General features: G+C 35.6%; 1 protein-coding gene across 1 annotated transcript in view; it reads left to right on the top strand.

The window, feature by feature from the left end:
- The window catches only part of LOC123866947 (putative uncharacterized protein DDB_G0282133), a 277,632-nt gene that overhangs the window by 81,063 nt on the left and 172,436 nt on the right, over window positions 1-24,133 (top strand). The gene's annotated exons all lie outside the window — the stretch shown is intronic.

Below are 24,133 nucleotides of genomic sequence, written 5' to 3'. Positions count from 1 at the left end.
TTGGACGTCAATTTAAATTGAAACCTTATTTATTAGACGATAAAATTTAATTTCAACTGCTTGATACACGTGATTCGTTCACAATAATTGGGAGCAAAATAATTATAGTGATATATTGTATGATGGACTAAGAGCCAGCACGTGCCAGACCTTCGTTATTTTATAAAAGCTGAAAGTTTCTCTGCGTACTGTCCTCAACACAGGGAGGAATGATCATCGACTATGAAGTTTGGATCATGGTGGCTTTGGGAGATAACAGGTAATAACGGTGTAAACAATCTTACGTCAAAGTATAAAGTCATTTTTTAAATATTTTCTTCGGAATAATACCTATTAGAAATCACGTCATACATTGCCAGACACTTAAGTGTCGTAATACCACACCTCCAGATACCACTAAAATTTAATAAAGTGTTAAAGTTTAAACTATGGTTTTCCAGATTTTCGTTTAAATATTCTGTTTCGAAGTAACACAAGAATTTACATAGTTATAACTTTAACAAGTGTAAATTAAAAATTTATAACACCCCCGACGATCCAAAGTATTTGAGTTTTCCAAAACATCATTTTCAAATAAATAATTATGTATTTAGGCAACGTCCATCTTGACAGCTTGACATTTGTCTATTGACATAATATTATGAACCTAACGGTTATCTAACCTTCTTTTCTGCAAGAAAACTAGAAAAGAGCTGATAACTCTTAAACAGCTGAACCAATTTTTTTAGATTATAGCTAAGAACACTCTCGATCAAGCCACCTTTCAAACAAAAAAAACTAAATTAAAATCGGTTCATTCGTTTAGGCGCTACGATGCCACAGACAGATACACAGATACACAGATACACACGTCAAACTTATAACACCCCTCTTTTTGGGTCGGGGGTTAAAAATAGTAATTTTTACGCAAAATCTCGTAAACCACAGACACAGGTAGGTATTATTAGTTTCAGAATGACTCTGCGAAATTACATCGAGATTGATTAGCTGAATTCAAATTAGTACTAAACTAAATTTCTATGAAGCTAGTGATGGGGAGACCACCGGCAAATCAACAGCAAACAAATGCAATAATAAATGATAATTGCCATGTGCCTATTCGCATTATAGTAAAGGGTTCGCATTTGACCCGCACGGATGCCCAACTTTCTACGCGGTAGCGTTCTGCCTTCACGTAACATTTCTTAAACTTTACTCGGATTCTGTAGTTAAATATTAATATCTTAAGCTCCGGCTACACGCTCCGTCTTGCCTGAGAGCTTGCCTGCACAAGCCAGTTTGCGCAGTTAAGTACGTGCGTGTGGACGAAAGGACGGTAGAGTCTTCTAGCACGACGATCCACCGGATCCAATGCTTCAAACTGGTAGGTACTTAGCAGAACAATCCCTTTTCCTCATCATCATGAGCCTGTGGACGTCCACTGTTAGACATAGGCCTTCCCTATAGAGCGCCACCACACCCGGTCCTCAGCCTTCCTCATCCAGCCACTTCCCGCCAGCCGCTTTATATCGTCGGTCCACCGTGCTGGAAGGCGTCCCATAAATGACTCTACCTAATGTAACTGTTTGCAATAGTTTTGCGTAGACAAAAGCCAATGCGAATTATTGGCTTTTGTCCTGCAAAATGGAGATAGGAGATAGGCTGTTAAAAATCCCTTGGGAACTCTTCTATTGCCCGGGATAAAGAATAGCCTATTGCCACTCCAGTGTGGTGATCTGCAGAGTTATGTCAGTTATTCTGGTTCTCCTACAGATCTCCTCATTTCTTCGACATTCAATCACGTATAGAAACTCCAAGCATAGCTCTCTCCATCGACCGTTCTTATGGGGCGCTATCGATATTATGGACCATCTATTAATATGTAGATTGTAGACCAAAATGTAATAAAGTGCAGCATATCTATCATCCATAATAAGTTAGTATGTACTTAACACTGAATGTTTTCGCTCATAAACGTCCGGATTCTGTCTGCAGGGGAAATTACGACTGGACAAAGATGAGATCGGACAAACAAAGCCTTCCAACCGAGCCATTGTTTGAGGCGTATTGAAAATAACCAGCTCGGTTTTTATTTCATTTTGATACCACTTTTATATTAATGTCTTTTGAGATTTGCTTTTTTTTGTGAAAGATAAATTATATTTTATAGTCTGTTGACAACCATTGTTTCTTTTTTTTTTCGTAAATATTGTGTCGATGGTCTAGATTCGGATTTGGGACAATAATATCGTGACTTTGGGTTATTTTTCTTTTGGTTTAAACACCAACTGTTTGTTTATCAGTAACGTTAACTCCATCACTTACATATCTATGCCATCACTGCAAACAATAGGTTAAATAGATCGTAGGTCTATTGCGTATCTCAGTGGCTATGTAAGTTATTTTGGATTACACTATAGAAAGGTACAATCTCATAAGTTTTATTGGGTTATTTCATCATCATCATGATCACCAATGTCTATCGACAGACATCCACTGCTTATTAACATAGGTCTCTTAGGTTAGGGGCTTTCACACGCCACTGTTCTAGCGCCGCTTGAATCCAGCGGCTCCCTGCGACGTCGTCTATCGTCCTAATAGGAGGTCTTCTATCGCTGTACTTTCCGGTGCGAGGTCACCACTGTAGCACCTTGGGACCCCCACGTCTATCTGTTTTTCCGAATTATGTGTTCTGCATATTGTCACTTCAGCTTTGCAACTCGCTGTCCACCGAGCCCACGTGAGTCCACCATGCTGACCCAGTACGGATTGACAGATTTTTGGCCTATGAGAACATCAAAGAGAACAAACATTGCAGCCAAGTGTTAGTCTATTTAAAAAAAATATAATGAAGAATTTACAGGTAGGTATGCAGGTTTCCTCACAAATATTCCTTCACCGTTAAACCAAGTAATATTTAAGTGCTCCAAATGCACATAGCTTCGAAAAGTTAGTGATGCGTGCCTATGATTGAACCCCGAATCCACGAATAGATGGCTAACATCTTAAATTAACCACTAGGCTGTGATCGCTAGTATAATTAGGTAATACCTTGTAAAATGGATGTTCTTTTTGAATCTGAGGTGTTTACCAACTTATAATAAGGGAGGTATCATAGCGTGTAATTCAATTGAGCGACCGTTAAGGTCGGTGATCGTGGTTTACTCAGTTTTGTAACTGATCACTAAGTTGGTCAGCCACCGTGACTGCCCACTATTGTTAAGGTAAACTTCCTTAATTATTTTACACCATCGAACAATTTCACGATTACAAATGTAACACCTATTATAAAAAGTTAGACAAACCTGCCAATTTGCCCTGCTTCGTTGAGTAGGCTTATAAAATACTAATATTAAACGAAACAAAGTCCCTTAAGATCTAACTTCTAAGATTCTCTTACGATAACCATAACTGAATATAATTGAAAAATACAACAGAAAATATTCTGTAATGTGGATACCTTAGCTATCCTAGCTAGCTAGCTAAAACTTCCTCTGGAAGTGTTCTAAATAATGACGGAAACCGCACTAAAATACTTAAAGAACAACAGAAATACTAAAGAGACTTAAGAAGTTATAAGCGTATAAACAGACAAAGTCAGGAAACTACATGTTGGAAAAAGACAGGGAATTAGCATCTTTTCCTAAAAGTATTTTAATGACCATACACTCTAATAAAATGGCGTAGCACACAAACAAGTCATTTCCTCAATTTAATTATAGAAAACGCTTAAAAGGGTTCACTGCATACTCGTAAAACGTAAAACTTTTACTGGTTTATTATGGATAGCGGCCGCAAAGTGGAGTTTTCGTCCCGGGTCGTCTGATGCTGAAATGTTTACGTTCACTACAGTACGGAACACCCTTTTGTTCTTTTACAAACTGTGTCGAAAAGAAAAATCGGCATTTCAGACGTTGCTAAAACATTTCTTCATATCTATACCATTTACTTGTACAAACTCAAATTTTGACAAAAGAATAGAATCACTAGCAGTCATATTTCTAAGAACAACTTTGGGTATCTGTTATCTAGACACTTGCAATCTAGATGGCGAAACAAAGAAACAGAGAGTGCTACCCAGGTGCTACCATAATGATATAAGCGTTATCATGTGCTGAAACGTGGACAGAGGAAAGGATAATTCACAGAACTCAAGTAGTTCAGAGTGCTACAGAAAGAGCTTGCAATTTTATAAATGGAATTAAATCCGGAACAAACTAATTAGTGTATGAACAGAAGTGACCAATAAACCTCTCAAGGCTGACGTTTAAGTGAGAGTGGGCCGATTGAAGTTTGCGTCCTTAAATCTTGGCAAGCAGAGGGTATGATGCACCATGATTACATCTGATGCAGTGATTACATCCGATAAGTGACTGTTATTGGCTAGATCCAACCTCTATCCATCAGCCTATATACATACGTCCACTGGTTAGACATACTTAGGATTTTTGGAGTGCGCGCTAACATAGTACAGTCTCCCATCTGCCTCATCCTGTTCCCTGGATTGGTTTGGTTGGATATGAAAGGCCAAATACAAAACGTTGCTACCATAAAAAATGTATGTCCAATAGTGGATACGCAATGGCCGATGAAGATGATGAAAACCATCAATTGATTCGGTCGATAAAAATCGGCTTAAATCATTAAGCCCTTTTAGATTTATTATCATTTAATAATTTAAAATTTTCATCCGAAAATGTTGAAATTCAATCAAAAATCGAAACTATAACTTGCGAGGTAGATAAATATTGGAACGCTGTACCAGACTTCAACACGTAAAAGCCTTTCATTTTGAAGCATATAATTTTTATTCAATAGCGTATAAATTCCGATAGCGGTCTCGCTCGTGTTAATGCACAGCAATGTTAAGTTTAATTTGTCATAGTTTAAAGTAACTCAGGCGTACTTTATGCGGCATTGTGTGAATGCACTTATATTGGTATGCGATTGACTTTAGCAATTTTATCGCTTTCCATTATTTAGATTCCAATTGATAGGATTATAATCCGTGAGAACTTTCTGCGAAATACTGAACTATTGTTACATGAAGTTGGATTCTGGATTGTGTTTATAAATTACTAGCTATTGCCCTTGGCTTCGCTCGCGTGGTTCAAGGGAAGAATAATTGAGGTTTTTGTTACAATACTTTTTGATGCAATTGTTGCTTATTGAGCTTAAGAAAAGAAGCTAATTTCACTGTACAGGTTATCAACTATATCTATGGAAAAAATACGTTGATCTGTAGGTCCGTAGCTGTTTTATTGAAAGACAAATTCTTGAAAAATTGCATGCTATCTTGCGGGAATTGTTTGGTTTCCCGGGATAAAAGTTGCCTATTCTGTCTGAGCAGCGATTAAAAGTTGCTATGTTCGGCTAAAAAAAACAGTTTTGTAATAGATTACAGAAGATTGTAGTAAAAAACACTTTCACAGGCCATTTTACTCACACATTAGAATGGAGATTATCATCTATAAATCTGAGATCATTTAAAAGATTGCACGTTGCATAAGCGATGATAACCTACAGGTGTTCATTATCTTGTAGCCTGTGGCGGATGATGGTTTAAGGGCTTTTGATTATTATCCGTGAGATGTTAGCGTTTTTGAACTATTATTACGAAAGTTAACATGTTAGAGAGTAAAAGTGTTATGTTTAAAATGGATAAATATTATGCCCACGCCTTCGTCCGTGTGGATTACACAAGTTTCATACCCCTATTTTACCCCTTAGGAGTTGGATTTTCAAAAATACTTTATTAGTGGGTGTTTATGTTATAATAGCTCTCTGCATGCCAAATTTCAGCCCGATCCGTCCAGTAGTTAAAGCTGTGCGTTGATAGATCAGTCAGTCAGTCAGTAAGCTTTTCCTTTTATATATTTAAATAATAATAATATTTTTTTAGTTTATTTGCAAAAAAAAGATTTACAAGGTATGCATGGACCCCTAACTCCAAACAAAGTATAGACTGTGTTATGGGAGTTAGTGCCTTCCCTGTTGCATTTGCTCTAATTTAACTTAAAGTAAGGTACGAATAAGTAAAAGTAAAGAAATTAAAATTAAGTTAATATAAATGAATAAAAGTATTTGTGTAGTATGGTATGTGTGTGTGAATAAAAAATAAAATAAATCATGAATCATTTTGATGTACTTGTCATTGCACATCAATTATACGATTCGTTACCGTTTCCACTTAATCTAATTTAATTGATTCGATAATAGGAAACGTAAATATATTCGTTACGTAAACAGGCCCTTTCTATTTAGAAGTTAGGGAAACAGGTAGTTTATTACTAAACTTTCTTCGGAGTGATGTTGTCTTTTAAATTGATCCTTATTAATAGTGTTTAACCGTTAAACCAAGTATCTACGTATTTCTGCCATCTTATCTCTAAACTGGTTAGGTAACCACAAAAAATAGTTTTTAGGGTTCCGTACTCCAAACGTTCTAACAGAATCCTTTTCCAGGATATTAAGCCTCCGCTGCCCGTCCCTCTCTTCGTCCATCTGTCTGTCATAGGTAGGCAGTTGAAATTTTCACAGAGTGTACCTATTTGTTGTTATAGCGACTATTGCTGCTTTAGCAACAATTAATAAAAACCAAGATAAGATTTTCAAAATGGCTGCCATACGAATAAAAAAATTCAAAATTAGTTATTATTCGATTCAAAGGCATCAAAAAACCCCAGCATGTCTTTTTGCTTTGTTAGCCTTACTTATAAGTTTAAAAATATATTGTATTTTTGTAGATCTAGGTATGTCATATTCAAAAATTCTATTTTATTTACTTTTAAGAAACTCGATAAAATAAGTATCGCAGCAGGATTTCAATTTGTAATCCACGTTATTCTGATATTACATGAAATTGCTTTCATACCTAATGTTCTCATATTATATCTATAGAAATGAAAGCCATTCCTACCAAAATGAGAGAGAATGCATCTCCAAGTTCATTGCCGTTCAGGTAGCACTTTTTCTATAACATAATTACAGCCATTAATAGAAGCTATTACGGCTGTGATTGAATGAAAATCTTCCCATACTTTAGCTCTATGTAATCAAGCATAAAGGCGATCAGCGTAATTATACTTCCAATTTTGCTTAAGTCATCAACGGTTAAACCTATAACGTCTATCATCCATCGAACATCCAACTGTATAGACATGAATGTAAAAGGAATTACTTGAATTGGTTACATTATCATCATCATCATCATCATCAGCCTGTGGACGTCCACTGCTGGACATAGGCCTTCCCTAAAGAGCGCCACCACACCCGGTCCTCAGCCATCCTCATCCAGCCACTTCCCGCCAGCCGCTTAATATCATCGGTCCATCGTGCTGGAGGGCGTCCCACACTACGTTTTCTTAAACGCGGTCTCCACTCAAGGACTTTCCGGCTCCAACGGCCATCGCCTCTACGACAAGCATGGCCTGCCCACTGCCACTTCAGCTTGCTAATAGTTTGGGCTATTAGCAAGCTGAAGTTGCAATTGGGTTACATTATGCAGCAAGTTAACTATCTATGAGTACCTACTTACATTGCTTGAATTTATTGGCAGCAGCGGTTTCATAATAAAGTCTATATTTACATTGCTTGAATCCTTGTCTGCAGAGGTTTTATGATAAAGTCGATTAGTTGTTTTAGACTTTATAGTCTCAGTTTCGCCTTGGTCAGCTTCCCGAGTAAAACCTTTCCTTTAGACTTTGTCAGGTGAAGCAAAATAGGGGCATATTTTACAGCTCGCACCAGTAGGTACTCGTATATTTGGACAGTCAAAACTGAGATGGTTGATTGAATACCTTATTGCACACATGCATACATACAAAAGAAATATATGAAATATATAGAGTATAATCAAGGTATTTCTTTTGAGATGCGACATACCATTTTACCGGAAACGCCACTATAGTAAATTTTTTCGTAATATCTCAATTTTAACTGGATTGTGGGTTTGAACGTTTTTAAGAAAACCATTTACAAGTGTAAATTAAAAATTTATACTTAACACCCCGACAAGTAAAGGTTACAGTAACTAGAAAAGAGCTGTTAACTTTCAAACAGCTGAACCGATTTTCTTGGATTATAGCTAAGAACACTCTCGATCAAGCCACCTTTCAAACAAAAAAAAAAAAAACTAAATTAAAATCGATTCATTCCTTTAGGCGCTACGATGCCACAGACAGATACACAGATACACACGTTAAACTTTCAACACCCCTCTTTTTAGATCGGGGGTTAAAAATTGGGCAGTTTGTAACATACGCTCCCTTCTTTACGCAACAATTTTCAGGTAATCCTTTGAGGTTCGAAGCATGTGCATGCGAAATCCCAGTACGACCCGCTTTTTATAGCACAAAATATTATATGAATGCAAAAAACCCTTCTTAAAGATTGTATATAGATTAGTGGATAGTCCTCAAATTGCTGTTGTATTTGATTATGTCTGTCATGATTATTCTTCGTAAAATAATTTTGACCCAAATTCTTAACAATACATAAAAAGAACAGCTATAGTGTTTGTTCATAGTACCCACAGTACCCATTGTTGATAGATATTAAGAAGCGAAAGTTAATCTATAGGCGATTTGCTATTGAAAATTAATTCATTATGGTGTGAAATTAATACTATCAATTTTGTACATAGTAGAATAGAAACAATCAATGTGGATAGTGAAAGAAAAATATTCCTAAGATTGAACATTGTGAAACGCCCAACCATAGATGATAATTTTCTTGTAATTTTGTATTTCTATTTCGATTAGATGGTATAATCCCAAGTGATTAAAGATTAATAAAGCAAATGAACTATGATATAACAACAATTGTGACAAGGTTTTGCCTTTGGTTTCGAAAAAAATTAAGATCAAAGTTGGGTTCTCGAGTGCGTTGTAAGTTGAAAGTATCTCAAATATTATCTGTGAAAATTGTTTCATAATCGATTTGCGTTTGCCAATATTGATTGCGTGATTTCATGATGATTTCAGAAACAAGAAAACTAACAAATTATTACAACATATAAATGAAAAAGATACAATATGGTTTTTCAATCTATGACAAACCCAATCAAAAGCTTTTGATAAATCTAAGTATCTACAAAAGAAGTAACGACATATTATAGGTGCATACTATATTTGTGATTCTAATGGTCCAAGATCCCACTGCTGCCAGACTTTCCTTGTTTTCTGAGAAACCAAATGTATGGGATAGATTAGTGCTAGTGTGTACTTTTCAACCCGCGACCCAAAATGAGGGGTGTTATAATAAGTTGGATGTGTGTATCTGTCTGTGGCATCGTAGTTCCTAAACTAATGAATCGATTTTAGTTTAGTTTTTTTTTTGTTTGAAAGGTGACTTGATCGAGAGTGTTCTTAGGTATAATCCAAGAAAATCGGTTCAGCCGTTTGAAAGTTATCAGCTCTTTTCTAGTTACTGTAACCTTCACTTGTCGGGGGTGTTATAAATTTTTAATTAACACTTGTAACGTACGCATATTTATTTGCTAATTTGTACCTCAGACCAATTTAAAGATATCAGTTGTTAAAGGCACGTAAAAAAACTAACTTTTCTTTATTTCTGAGTGCTAATTTTTATGTATACTTCCTGAGTATCATAATATAAAACTTATGACTCAGACTACAAGTAAGATAAACTATTTTTTTTTTGAGTTTTGAAGCGTGTGGCAGTACCTATTGAATATTAATTTATTAACAATACAGTTGACCCCCGGTAATCCGACAAACGCTTTTCAGGGCAGTGTCGAACTATCGATTTTGACGGATTATAGAGTACTGCCTCAGACCCCCTATAGTCCGGCTTTTTTTACAAAACAGTACCTTGTTATCCGACAAATTAAAGATCCAATGATAAGATTCTATATGTTATACATACTCTGAAGTACAAATCACAGGTACTTCACTATATATGTCAAAGTAAATTCAATAACAATAGACTTGTCGGATTTTAGGGGGTGCCGGATTAGACAGGGGCCGGATTACCGGGGGTCCACTGTATTCTGTAAAAAATACATGAAAATCAGCTGTCAGACTAAGAAAAGTAAGTAATGTTTTTAAATAGGTACTTTCAGTAGCTGATACCTAAAAATTGGCTCACGGCACAAGATAGCAGATATGCATATGTTACTAGTACCTACACACTACTCCATCCCACACATTTTGTTTCGCAGAAAATAAGGAAGGTCTGGCAGCACTGGGATCTTGCTGTATAAGTGAGAGCATAATACTATGTCAGACATATAACATATTGTCATTACATCCATTGTTGCTAGACATTTGAAGCGAAAGTTCATCAAGTGGTTATTTATTACAAGAGAAAAGGCAGGAATGTTACAGTGTAAAATATGTTAGTAAATTGAAAGTTGTGCGATCCAAAATGAAAATAAATTAGGCGTGACAACATCGCAACGGTTATTAAGTAACGGATATTAGTGTTTGAATAAATCGAGTACTTTGCATCTACTTACTTAATATTAGTTATGGTATTAGCGAAGCGCTACATCTTTATGGCGGAACTAGCCGATGCCCGCGACTTCGCTCGCGTGGATTTAGGTTTTTGAAACTCTGTGGGAACTCTTTGATTTTCCGCGATAAAAAGTAGCCTATGTGCTAATCCAGGATATTATTTATCTATCTTCATTCCAAATTTCAACCAAATCCGTTTAGTGGTTTTTGCGTGAAGGAGTAACAAACATACACACAAACTTTCGCCTTTATTATATTATAGTGTGATGATATTTAACAAAAGCTTCAAAATAAACCCATATACTTACTTAGTCTTTTTCGCAGATAAAATCATATTCTGGGTCTTCCTAAAATATCTTATCCTTAAATCGAGCATTGCGTCTCTTTATGAGGTCGAGCTTTCTAGGAACCTTATTTTAATATACGGATGCATTACGGAATGCATGAAATGAATGAATTTGTAGCATATGACATTACGGTACTATATAGAGTTATTTTTACCAGAGCTACTTTTACTGTTTCATTTCTTTCTTTCACCAGTTTTTTTTACAGCCCTAATATAAACTAATCAATCTAATACGAAATGTAGTTCATCATTATCTCTAGCGATCGAAATTTACATCTAAGGTCTCTTGGTAGAGATAGCCATACTCAGTGGTATTATGCCATTTGTGTTCAGCAGAGATTCCCGCGCCTCGTTCGATATCGTCTGTTTATTGTCTACCAATACTGTCTCTTCTGATGTGAAGCCCCACTTTAGTCAATTTCAGAGTCCATCGTTCCTTAGTTGTTAAAGCTATGTAGGTATGTATGGCGACTGTCAACTCAAATCTGACCACAATTATGTAAAGATATACAGTCAGTATACAACAGTATACAGTATCTAAAGATAATAAGTCCTGATTCACTGACTGACTGACTTTTCAACACCCAGCCATGATTATTGGGTCTGAAAAGCTGTAATTTTGCACAGAGGTTCCCTTTATACAAGGAATAAGGTCAGGTTTTCAAAATTCCCACGGAAGCGTCAAAAATAAATGTATTAAATAAAACTATAACTAATCATAATAACCGCAAGTGAATTCAGTTAAAATTAACATTTCAACGTATTAGTTCCAATAAAAATCATACAAACAAAAAGCTAATGATGTGGTCACAACGTGAGAACCTCCTATACTTTGCCGGTAATCTGTATGATGGAAAGCTATTAGATTATCTAGTGTAACATGAGCTTTACCGCCTTTGCGGTCACATGTAGGGAAATTATTTAATAACACATTTCCGTGTGTTCCGTAACACAAGATACTAGATATGTTAAGATCTTTCTTATTAAGATAATGTTATGATCGCTAGCAAATATTATGTTTCATAGCCCTATTTATTGTTAATTTCATTGATACATTATCTTAAATTTTAGTAGTTTTATACAAAATTAGGTAAAACTTTATAATAATAATTATCCTTCATCACATCTTCACGTAATTCGCAGTAAGTAAATCAAGAAAAGCAAAACTGTTAATTATAAAATCATGCCTTTGACTATCTTGATATACTTACTTTATTTTTGGTTGTTTGTTTATATTTTACACCTTATGTGGCTATACTCGGAGTATTGAAAATGAGGACAAAGTTAATAAAACTTTTACTATTTAGCGCGATTTGTATTATAAGTCTCATCTAGTAATTAATAAAGTTATTTTGTGTGATAATAATCGTTGATCTATCCAGGTTGCGCCTGTAAAATTACTGAGCGCATCACAAAAATGGTTCTCAGTGAAATTGGCTCGAATTTAACTTTGCAAAGTGTAATGGTACCGAAGTTATCCTCGTACGAAGTTGTTAGAGCGCTCCTAATACAACTTTTCCAGACAGGGCGCCGAACTGAATTTGCCGTTTTGTATATTTTTATCATGTGAAAGGTTTTGAAGTATAAAGGTTTACTTTGATTTCATTCCCGGAACCAGAGTGAACTGCGCTTCAACAATAATTTAGTAGAGTATGGAAAAAGGCTACACCTAGGTATTATTTCGATTTTATTTAATTCTTTATAAAATGGATTTCGCTTCTGTTCTTGTTTTCTGCTTTAGTTTGTAAGTATAATAAATACAAATTATACTTAACTAACAGTACTATCTGGGAACTTTAAAGAAAAAATTAAATATTAATTTTTTCGACAATTATGGAGGTGTTTGCTGATTTAAAAAAACTATTCGGGAAGTCGGGGGTTCGATCCCGGGCACGCATCTCTAACTTTTCGTGATTATCTGCGATTTAAGCAATTAACTATCACTTACTTTAACGGTGTAATAAAACATCGTGAAGAAACCTGAGAGTTCTCCGTAATGTCATTTAAGTGTGTGAAACCTGCTGATCCGCACTTAGCCAACGTGGCGGACAACGGCCTACACCATTCTAATTCCGAGAGGGACCGTGAGTTGGCGATGGGGTGATCATGATGAACTAACATAATTGTGTAAGTTACCTATAAGAGCAAAGCAAAGGTAAATAAGTAGGTTTTTCATAGGTGCATTCTACTTGATGAATACGCCATCATAATAAAGATGTGCTTCCGTGAAGCGTTGAAAAGTTGCTGACGTCTGACCTACGCCCCCGTGGCAGATCTTTAACCTCGCGATGACACCATATTACTCGGCTTACACCATGAAACTATACCGTTACTACTAGGCACACTAGATACAGGCTGTAACCAGAACGCTAGCAGAAACGAAGACGGTTGATATTACTAATGATTACTGATAAGATATTACCAATAAAAAACTCTAAAAATATAAAAAAATCACGTGTTTTTAGAAGCTCACAATATATTGCAAATAAAACATCTGACTGACGCTAAAGGTCAACGAACGTGGCGTACGTAGGCCACTCGGAGTCAATGCCTCGTCGTAGATACACCTGTATATCTGCTACTATACACACTAGATATAAGTTTGACGTGTGTATCTGTGTATCTGTCTGTGGCATCGTATCTCCTATACTAATGAACCAATTTTAATTTAGTTTTTTTTGTTGAAAGGTGACTTGATCGAGAGTGTTTTTAGCTATAATCCAAGAAAATCAGTTCAGCCGTTTGATAGTTATGAGCTCTTTTCTAGTTACTGTAACCTTCACTTGCACGAAAGTTCACAAAAAATTCTAGCATAGAAGTAAATCGTACCAGTATTTAAAAAGAAGCTTTGGCATATTTTATGGCTATTACGCCTCTTGCAGGTCGACCTGCATCAGACTATTTTTACTATAATCTACGTTACTTTACATTTACTATAATTTATTACGTAATTACTATAATTTAATATGTAGGTAGATATTATAATAATGTTACAAAAATTCACGAATCATAAGTTCCGCTAGGAAGCCGTAATGTTATAATTTACAGTCACTACAATATGGACATCAGGATAGCAGGCTACAATATCTATCGAAAAGACAGGGGTGATGGTTATGGAGGAGTTGCAATAATCACACATAAATCTATTAGTTCTCAGGTATGCCAGACTAGTTTAAATAATACAGAAATTGAATTTCTCCATGTCAAAATTCATAATTCTGAAAGTGTTGAAAATATTTGTGCCATATATTATTGTGCCCCATCAACAAGAACATCGCAAACCAATTGGGATGAACTGTTTTCATTAAATAGCCATAGAACTTTATTACTGGGTGACTTCAACGGACACCACTCGAACTGGTCAAACAAGATAGATTGTAGGGGAGCACAAATTTTTGAATCCCTTATTGAAAGTAGCTTTATAACACTTAACAATAGCAGTAAACCAACTAGAATAACATTAGTAAATGGGAATCTACAACAATCCTCCCCTGATCTATCCTTGTTATCGTCAGATATTGCGTTAAATTTCGAGTGGCAAACCACTAACGAATTACTAGGAAGTGATCATGTAGCTATTAAGTTGTCATTTAATTACTGTTTACCGGTTAATAATTTTATTAAAAAAAGGAATTTTAAAAATGCGAATTGGAAGTCTTATAGTTCAGAGTTAGAATCTTTATTAGCTGATTTAGTTATGCCATCAGAATTACAATATGCTTATAATCTATTTTTGGACTGTTTAAATAAAGCAGCTGATAAATACATCCCATATATTAAAATTAATCTGAGTCCAAATAATAATTTTGCGCCTAAGCCATACTGGAATATGATTGTCTCAAAATCTATTGCTGAACGTAGATTGGCGCTCGTAAATTTCAGAGCAAGCCCCACGCCAAATAATTTAGATACATTACAAAACAAAATTTCAACAGGCCAAAGAGTAATACGTAATTCTAAATCAAAATCATGGCAAAATTTTTGCGATTCAATTAGTGAAGTATCTTCAATAAATGAAATGTGGTTCCGCATGAAATGGTTAAAAGGACGATATTCAAAAAAAATTTTATTGATAGAGACTGTGCTAATAATCTTCTTCGAAGTCTTACGCCTGACTATCTTGTAAACAAGCGTCCAAAGTTTTACTCGAACAACTCACATCTAGAAACCCCGATCTCTAGACAGGAGCTGGAGGTGGCCATAAAATCTAAAGATACTGCCCCGGGGTCAGATATGATTTCATATTCGATGATCAAAAACTTACCAGAACGTGGCAAAGACTGGTTGCTACGATTATATAATATGTGTCTAGAACATGGATCTGTTCCACAACAATGGCAAGAAATTAGTGTCCAACCAATCCCCAAACCAGGTCAAAATCAACAACCACATGTAACATTACGACCTATTTCTTTAATATCTTGTATATGCAAAGTATTTCTCTCGATTTTAAATACAAGACTTGAATGGTATTTTGAGAAATCTAACGTATTTTCTGCATACACGAGTGGCTTCAGGAAAGCGCGCTCGTGTCTAGATAACTTAAGTCAGCTAGTTATTTATATTGAAACCAATTTAGGCCGAAAGACTCCCACGGTTTGTTGCTTTATAGACATAGTGAGTGCATACAATAACGTAGATGTTGACAGCCTTCTGTACTCACTGGATTGCTACGGTATTGGATCGAAATTGTGTGGATATCTATGGAACTATTTGAATTATAGAACCATGAACGTAATAGGTGTAGACAAAATAAATGTAAGCAGACATTGTAGTCGTGGATTAGCCCAAGGAGACCCCCTATCTCCGTTATTGTTTAATGTAGTGACAGCACACATTTGTAAAAAAATTCATGATGTCTCGATTTCCCAATATGCTGATGACTTCGTGTTGTATGCGGCGAATAAAAATTTGGCTATGGCGGGAAATAAATTACAAGTTGCATTGGATTCATTTGGGATGTTAGTTCAAAATTTGGGCCTCGACGTTTCGCCGTATAAGAGTAAAATATGCATTTTTAACAGAAGTCATATTGGGAAATCGATCAATCTCAGAATTGGAAACCATCCTATGGAGGTTGTTGAGAATGTGAAATATCTAGGGCTGTGGTAGGATCGAAAACTAAAATGGAGTAAAAACATCAACGAAGTTAAACAAAAAGTTTTAAAGTTTTTAAATATATTTAAAGTGTTGGTTGGGCCTGGTTGGGGTATTCATCCTAAATGGTTGAGGAAAATATATATTTCTCTTATAAGGAGTAGACTTGACTATGCCAGTTTTTTATTTGATAACAGCGCACGATCACATTTGGCCAAATTAGACGTAATTCAAAACCAAGCTATGAGAGTTATTGGAGGATTTGTGAAAACCACCCCCATACATGTCATGGAAAGTGAATTATGCTTACCACCATTGACTGTACGTAGACAATATTTAGGTGGAAAGTTTTGGTTTAAAGCAAAGTCATCCAAAGAAAATAAAGTAATTGCCCTACTTAGCAGATGTGCAGCTGATTATCAAACTGCCTATTGGAGAAGTAAGAAAAAACCCCTATTAGTTTCAATACACTTAGATTATAAAGATATCTTCATACATTCCAGTACACAGTTAGAAATGTTTTCATTAAATACATGGATGTCTCAAATTAATGTTTCACAAAATGTAATTTCAATACTACCAGAAGTTCATAAAGCTAAACGTTTATATAACTCTGTTGACCTTAGGTTAAAGTGCGCTGAACATCTAAATTCTAAATACCCTGATTTTTATAAAATATTTACTGATGCATCAATTGATAATGACAGTATTGGCGTTGCTTTTTACGACCCACAGACAGAGACCAATATTAAATTAAAGATAAGCTCGAGAATATCCATTATGCACGCGGAACTGATTGGTATAGCCGAAGCTATGGCTTACATTCAGACGATAAATTATGATAAGTTTGTAATACTCTCGGATGCGAAAAGTGCATTGCAACATCTGGCTCGGTGTACCTCATCTATACGAGGAACACCGATAGCCTATACTATATTAGATCTCTTACAAAAATTAAAACAAAACCGAAATATAATATTACAATGGATTCCGTCACATATTGGTATTTCTGGCAACGAACGGGTTGACTCCTATGCAAAGCAAGCCTGTAATGACGGAATCGAAATGAGCATTGCGCCGTATTATACAGAATACATATACGTGGTCAAAAAACGTTGCAAACAGATTTGGCATGAATACTTTGATCAAAGGTCCAAACAAAAAGGAATTTGGTACAAGACGATCCAACCTCAGCCCTGTGATATATCTTGGATGTACGACTGTAATAAATTGTGCCGGCAGGACTTAGTAATCTCGTACAGACTTCGCTCCGGACACATTCCGTTAAACAAATTTGCATTTTTACTAAAAAAAGTATCTTCACCTTTTTGCCCAGACTGCCCAGGTGCAAGGGAAGACGTTTACCATATATTGACGGAATGTATCCGAAGTGAAGTGCCGGACAGGACGTTGGGACACGTCAATATTATTTTGACAAACCCAACGTCCGATGCAGCAAAAGATTTGTATAGGATGGTCCGTAAAAATTTAAGACGTAGAGTTAATAGATAATAGTATGTAGATATAGTTTTAAGTGTTAGAATAATATTAGTTAGAATAATGTTAGTTAGTGTTAGAATAGGATAATAGAGACCTACCAGAGCCACATGGTCACACTGGTGACCCAGCTCTCTAAATGAGAAAAAAAAAAAAAAATATGTAGGTAGATATTATAATAATGTTACAAAAATTCACGAATCATAAGTTCCGCTAGGAAGCCGTAATGTTATAATTTACAGTCACGATTGTTATTCGAGTAAGTAATTGTAATAAGTTACATAAATAAACTATTTAATTACATCTTATGTTCTTCTGCAGGAAATTACAAAGTTTTAACAATTTGTACGGAACTTAATAAGGCATGAATGAACTATTCCGTATTAAGCACACAACGATATCGCCTTAATTTAATTTCTATAATTTAGTTATTATCTGAAGTAATACATTACATTTGACAAGTAACACCTAATATTATATTAAGAGGGGTCTCTCCGTCACTCGCTCCATACAAACGTACTTCCAATTTCATTTAAATATTAAGCAACCAAAGTCCATAAAATTTTCCATGTCCTTTGATTGAGACAACTGTGTGGAATTCCTCAGCTTACCTATTTATTTTTTATTTTTTATTCATTGACCTTGCTTGACCACAATCACACCTGATGGAAAGTGATGATTTGGCCTAAAATGGGACGCGTTTACCTAGAAGATGCCTGTTTGCTCTTGGTTTAAAGATACCCGGATTGTAATTGGTAAGAAACACAGATCGCGGAAGAGTATTCCAAACCTTGCCATGCATATGAGTTAAATAGGGGTGCGTCCACTACTGGCTACGCTGGCGGGCAAAGCAAGGCCTCGCGCGTGAAATTTGGACCCTGCTAATTTATTTCCTGTTTGTAAATCTTTTATAACTTCCCGAAGTTATTAATTGTATGTATAAATATGTATTTTAACTCGTGCTTTGACAAAATGTTTTACTGTTCAACAGCTTTGCTCGTAAAAATATTGATATTATCAGTTGTTTTGGTCCGGAATTGTAACTGATAAATTAATACGATGACCTTATATTATAAAGTGAAACGATACAGTCAAATCTAATGGCAAGTGTAAAGTACCGATTTGGTACTTAGAAAAAATTGAACTTTAGCCAATGACCTTTATCGCAGGGTTTATCTATATAACCTTTTCTTATAGGTAAAAATATACCAAATTACTTTTACTATTATTAAAAACATCCAGTAGGTATGAAAATTTAAAAACACACTACCTAGCCTATTGTACAGACGATTTTGTTATAAATACATTAGGTGTACAATTATGAATACTTTACCACTATTATATTATTCTATGACTTTACTTTTACTTTTACCTAGAAGAAGGTATGCCGTCATTTTTTCGAAAAGGTAAAGATAAGAAAATTTGCATTCCCACGTGTTGCAAGATAACAGTTACGTATAGTAGGTACCACATCGTAGTCAGTTATCGTGTCTAAAATCTAGAAAAACAAAGTTCAGTGCGGATGTTCTCACGCGAACGTTAACTTGAAATGTGTTATTTGATCGTCCTTAACTCATTGTCTAGACAGACTTTGTTTTAGTTTATTTCTTTAACCGGCTAAACAAAAGGAAAGGATTTAGAAATTCGACGTTCATTAAGTCCTTATTGTTCCAAGAAAGTGGTAGAATGGTTGTCTTCATCAATCAATAGAAATAACTGGACCATAGGTCTCTTTTAGGGACTTCCATACGCCATGGTCTTTCACCGACTGAATCCAGTGGCTTCCTGCATCTCGTTTGATGTCGTCTGTCCTCCTAAAGGCCGATTCACACCAAGCACGTACACGTGGCACGTGCGTAAACCCATAACACACTGGGTTACGCATACGTCCACGCTTTAGGTAAACGGTGTGCCATGTTTCATACAGTTCCATACATTACAATGGTATGCGCTACATCTACGCTTACGCAGTCTGTGTGAACGAGATATAAATCCTAAAGGGGTCTCCCAACTCTGCGCTTTCCGGTGTGAGGTCGCCATTCCAGTACCTCGAAACAGCAACGTCTATCGAACGGAAGAACAGAGTCAATAAACTCTTGAAATTATTCTAAAACTATCCTAAAAAGATATTATATCAACCCGCATTTAAACTACATCGCATAAATTAGCCGTATAAAGTAATATTCACACGGCGATGGCGAATCGCACGTGTTTTTGCGGAATTAATATAATATTATCGGTTGTTAAAATGAATATTATCTTTAATATAATATTTATTATAGAACTGAGACATTAGAATAGAACAAAACCATACCCATGCGAAGACAGTAGAGACATCCATGCCTTTGTATTACAACCCAATTGTATTAAGTATTAAGAGGTCTACAATGAAGTACATACTTATAACGGCTATCTGTTACAACACATACTTATTATAATATCCAAAATTAAGTGCTAAATTGTTAACGGAAATGGTTTTTGGATGATGAAGGCAAGTCATTTCATACATTTATTAGCGTATTTGAATGACATTGTGTATATGTGCTGGTTAGTTATGTAGTGAATAATGGGAAAATGTAACCGTGCGGTACCTCACCGTGTGAACATGCCCTTATAAAGCTCAAATAACGGTTTGATACGCAATTAGCAAAAACTCGCAAAAAACTGGTGCCATTGTCTGATTATACCTACTAATACCGTTATGTTGCCTTATTACTAGTACCTACTATGTAACAGGTTAGTCATATTACGTGATTAATATAATAAGCGCTTTGGCGATGAGCGTTATTATTATCATAAAGGTCATTTTTAATGACGCGTTTTCAATTTACCTAGACAAAGTTCACGTGCTCTGATTAGGGTAATTAAAATAGGTTTTTATATGCACACTTCCGTTTCGCGGATTAAGTATCCATTAATATTAAACTGTTACTTACAAATTATCGCCAGCCCACTATTGAGCGTAAGTCTCCTTCCATTATTATAGGGGCTTCTGGTCGTGCCATCATAGTCCACCACGCTCGCCAAGTTCGGATTGCCAGACTTTACACACCTTTGAGAAAGCTATAGAGAAATCTTGGGCAAGTTTCCTCAGGATGTTTTCCTTTACCGTTAAAGCAAGTGTTATTTACTTAATTACTTAAAACACACATACCTACATACCTATACTCCGAAAAGTTAAAGGAGCTTGACAAGCCTACTAGTAAGCTACTACCGCTTTTTTGCCTAAACATATTTTGCTTAAATAGGTACTGCATAAGCCAGGCGCAGGTGGAATGGTTCCAAGAATTAGTACTGCCTGTATTACGGCACTGAGACAGCCTTGCTGATTCTTTAAGCCAACTTTTCTCTTTTCTCTGTCTCCAGAAAGAACAACCGCATTGTGAACGTTTCACTTATATTTATTTAATCCGGAAGTCTATGTAAGTGAGTAAATGTAATTATGACGCACACTTCTAAAATGTCAGCGAATTTCAAGGCTCAGGTAGGTAGCTAGGTCAACTTAGATGTTACAAGTAGGCAGGTAAATACAATATCCGTTGCGTGACATTTCATTAAGGTGATTGCACATAACAGCAACAGCACGAACCGCACGCGCTGGCTCTGCCAAAAGCAAACGCATTTTAAGGTACTAAACTCTCTTTGCACATGTGGATAGTGGAACTTATTTGAACGCGTAGATATATTATACTTCGAGTATGGCTCTCCTGCTCACTCGCTGAGTGACTCTGTAAATAATGACACATTACCACTTACTACACGATGTTTTAATAAAAACACTCTATGTGCTATAAAACATGGTAGTGGTCAATGTTTATTATAATAAAATACACTAATCCGTATTTTTTTAATGATCACGTAAAGTAAAGTAATACTGTACAATTTAATAAATCTCACCCCAACCCAACTCATAAAACCCTAACATTATTTCGCGTGATTCAAATTTTAATTCATGTCTAGGGTTCTGTATCCGAAGGGTGCCAACGGGATCATAAAGGCTCCGTTGTGCGTCTGTCTGTCTGTCTGTCAGCAGGCTGTATCTTATGAACTGTAAAAGGTAGCGAATTGAAATTTTTACATTCCTAATGTGTATTTCTATTGACGTTATAACAACAAATAATAATTATTCCAAAATGAACGCCATTTAAATTCAAAATAATTAAGAAATACTTGAATCTTGAACGATGGTATAGAACTCTTCGTATGCGAGTCCGACTCGCTCTTGGCCGGTTTTTTCCTCAACGGTACATCGCAATCGCATTCTCTTACGAAACTTGTGTAATAAGTTGTAATCACCATCCTTTGAACCTTGGCACGATCTTCTTATCGTCGTACAATCGTGATTGTAGTTTATTTCCTTATTCTTTTGTCTGAATATACGAAGCATCACATTTTTAAACCACGACAGGTGTTTTAAGTAATAAGGTTGGCTGAGATTTAAGCAAAATATTTGTGTATATAATATATTTTGCTCTATTTCCAGACTGAGGTATATTTTGTGGTTGAACATTGTGATACACATTATCTCCATGAATAAAGTGATAAGAATAAACCGAAGTATGAAAAATTGATTTGACACACAACTCACAAGCAATAAAAAAATGATTTGCAAATTGTTACTTAAAAATACACCTTATCCTACGGGAAAAGAGTGTAGTTTTCCAAGACAATGAGCTACTTTACATGATTTTCTCGTTAATATTTTCGAGATCATTTGCAAACAATTACCGACCTTACACTTTCCACTCACAATGCAATTTCACTAAATTGTATTAAGCAATAAGTCACGACCCACCTAATAATACAGATCATTGTATTATGAAGTTATTCTTTAAGTAAATAAAGGTCATTATTGCATAGAAACTGAACTCTAGTTTATACTCCATGTTACTGTGATCAGATGAGGTCTGCACGCAAATTCCGAAAGGTTGATTGATGAGCATATTTGGATTAAAATGTTACAGTAGGGGAAAATTAATACCAAACAGAACATATTAGATAAAGATAAGCTACAAGCTCGTATTTTTGACCAATTGACACATCAAACTACGCAAGTTTCCACTATTGTGCAAATATCTTTTCTTGACTAGTAAACTACGCAAACGCATACTTGACTCTAGTTTTATATGAGTGAATTACAATACTTATAAAACAGACTTGAAACTACATTTCAATGCATTCAAGTACAGAAAAACATCCAGCAAAGATCCTCTGTCGAATATATTGGTAAAGTTTTTTAGTTCCACTCGAGTTAAGTTAGTTTAAGAGTTATTTTAGAAGAATCGCGTCAAATTATAAATATGTGAATTTATACATTAGAGGCTTCAGGCTTTACATAATACAATAACATAGTGTCATTAATCAGCTTCAATGCGTATCACGTAAGACGTAGGTATCTACCGGGATGTTTAATCTCACGTAACTAAACGACTGCAGTTTCGATAAAAATTAACATGCAATATGCCATTTACCAGTTTTTTACACACATACGGACAATACTAAGTACTTCGCACGGGGTTACTGCATGCATGTGAATTCCCAACAATGCCCGTTATCTACCCGGTACTTAATAGACCGGGAGCCGATGAAAGATTTAAGAGGTCTTGGTATTCAAAAGTACTTGTTAAAGTTCATTTGTATAAGTATAAAATATTTCTACTTATTTCTCAACCACAACTGAGCACAAGTCGCCTCTTAGAATGAGAAAGGCTTAGGCCAAAGTCCACTACGCTTTCCAAGTGCGCTTTCTATATTAAAATGAATGATATCTACCTGGCTTTAGGCCTTATAATAGTTATTATTATAGACCGTTTTTCATTCGTTTGCTTAAATACAACATAAATAAATCGCAGTAATCTTCTCGGAGAAACGTGTAACCGACGTGATTTGCCCGGCGCTTTAGACCTTCTGGAGTGGACCTTAAGTCTGTTACTTTCTGCTTCTATCAAGTTCCTTCTCAAATTTTTCCACCAGATTTTAGACTACACCTCTTTAGCTAAGTCTGATTCGTTTTTGTCCCGTTTAAGATTACTTCTTGATTGCCAAATGCCTGCAAAACATGTGTATTGTGTTTATTTTACTGTTACTTAGTACCGATTGTTCCAAGTTGTATAGAAAGATTACCGCAGATATTACGGGTTTTGAAGATGAAATAACTATAACAAATGAACTTTTATGTAAACAGATCGCACAGTCAGCACAAGAAGTTTCACCTGTCTGTGCTTTTCAATAATATAATGCGACATTGCGGCACACCACAGGGTCGAATCGTAAAATAATGCCCATTTTCTGATCTATCTTTTGATTTTTGTATGACACATGTACAAAATTGACATGACAATGCAGTCACTGGCCGATAACAGCAAATCTACGCTAAGTGGCCTTCTGTACATATAAGCTGAGTGCACTGAGCTGACCAGGTGCGTACGGCGGCGAGTTACTCGCACGCTTGTCTTGCAAGGTGGTGCTGGTCGGGTGCCAGGTGGCTCTAATGAGCTATGACCTTTAAGCTGCATTTTTCTGGATGCAGTACGTGTTGTGTGGATTGGTGTGCGTTCACGTTTACATAATTTGAAATAAGTATAACTAAATAATATTTTTTGCTCTAGACCGAGTTATAGATTAGTACACAAATAATAAATACATAATTAATACTCTCAGGCATTTAATGTTTATGAATGTCTTCAAGTTCCACCCCCTTTCACAATTGCCGTCGATGATGTATGCAAATTAAGAA

This window comes from Maniola jurtina, chromosome 7 (assembly GCF_905333055.1).
Source record: "Maniola jurtina chromosome 7, ilManJurt1.1, whole genome shotgun sequence".
NCBI lineage: Eukaryota > Metazoa > Arthropoda > Insecta > Lepidoptera > Nymphalidae > Maniola > Maniola jurtina.
The sequence above is the reverse complement of the archived record's forward strand: the minus strand, read 5'-3'. Positions and strand labels throughout refer to the sequence as shown.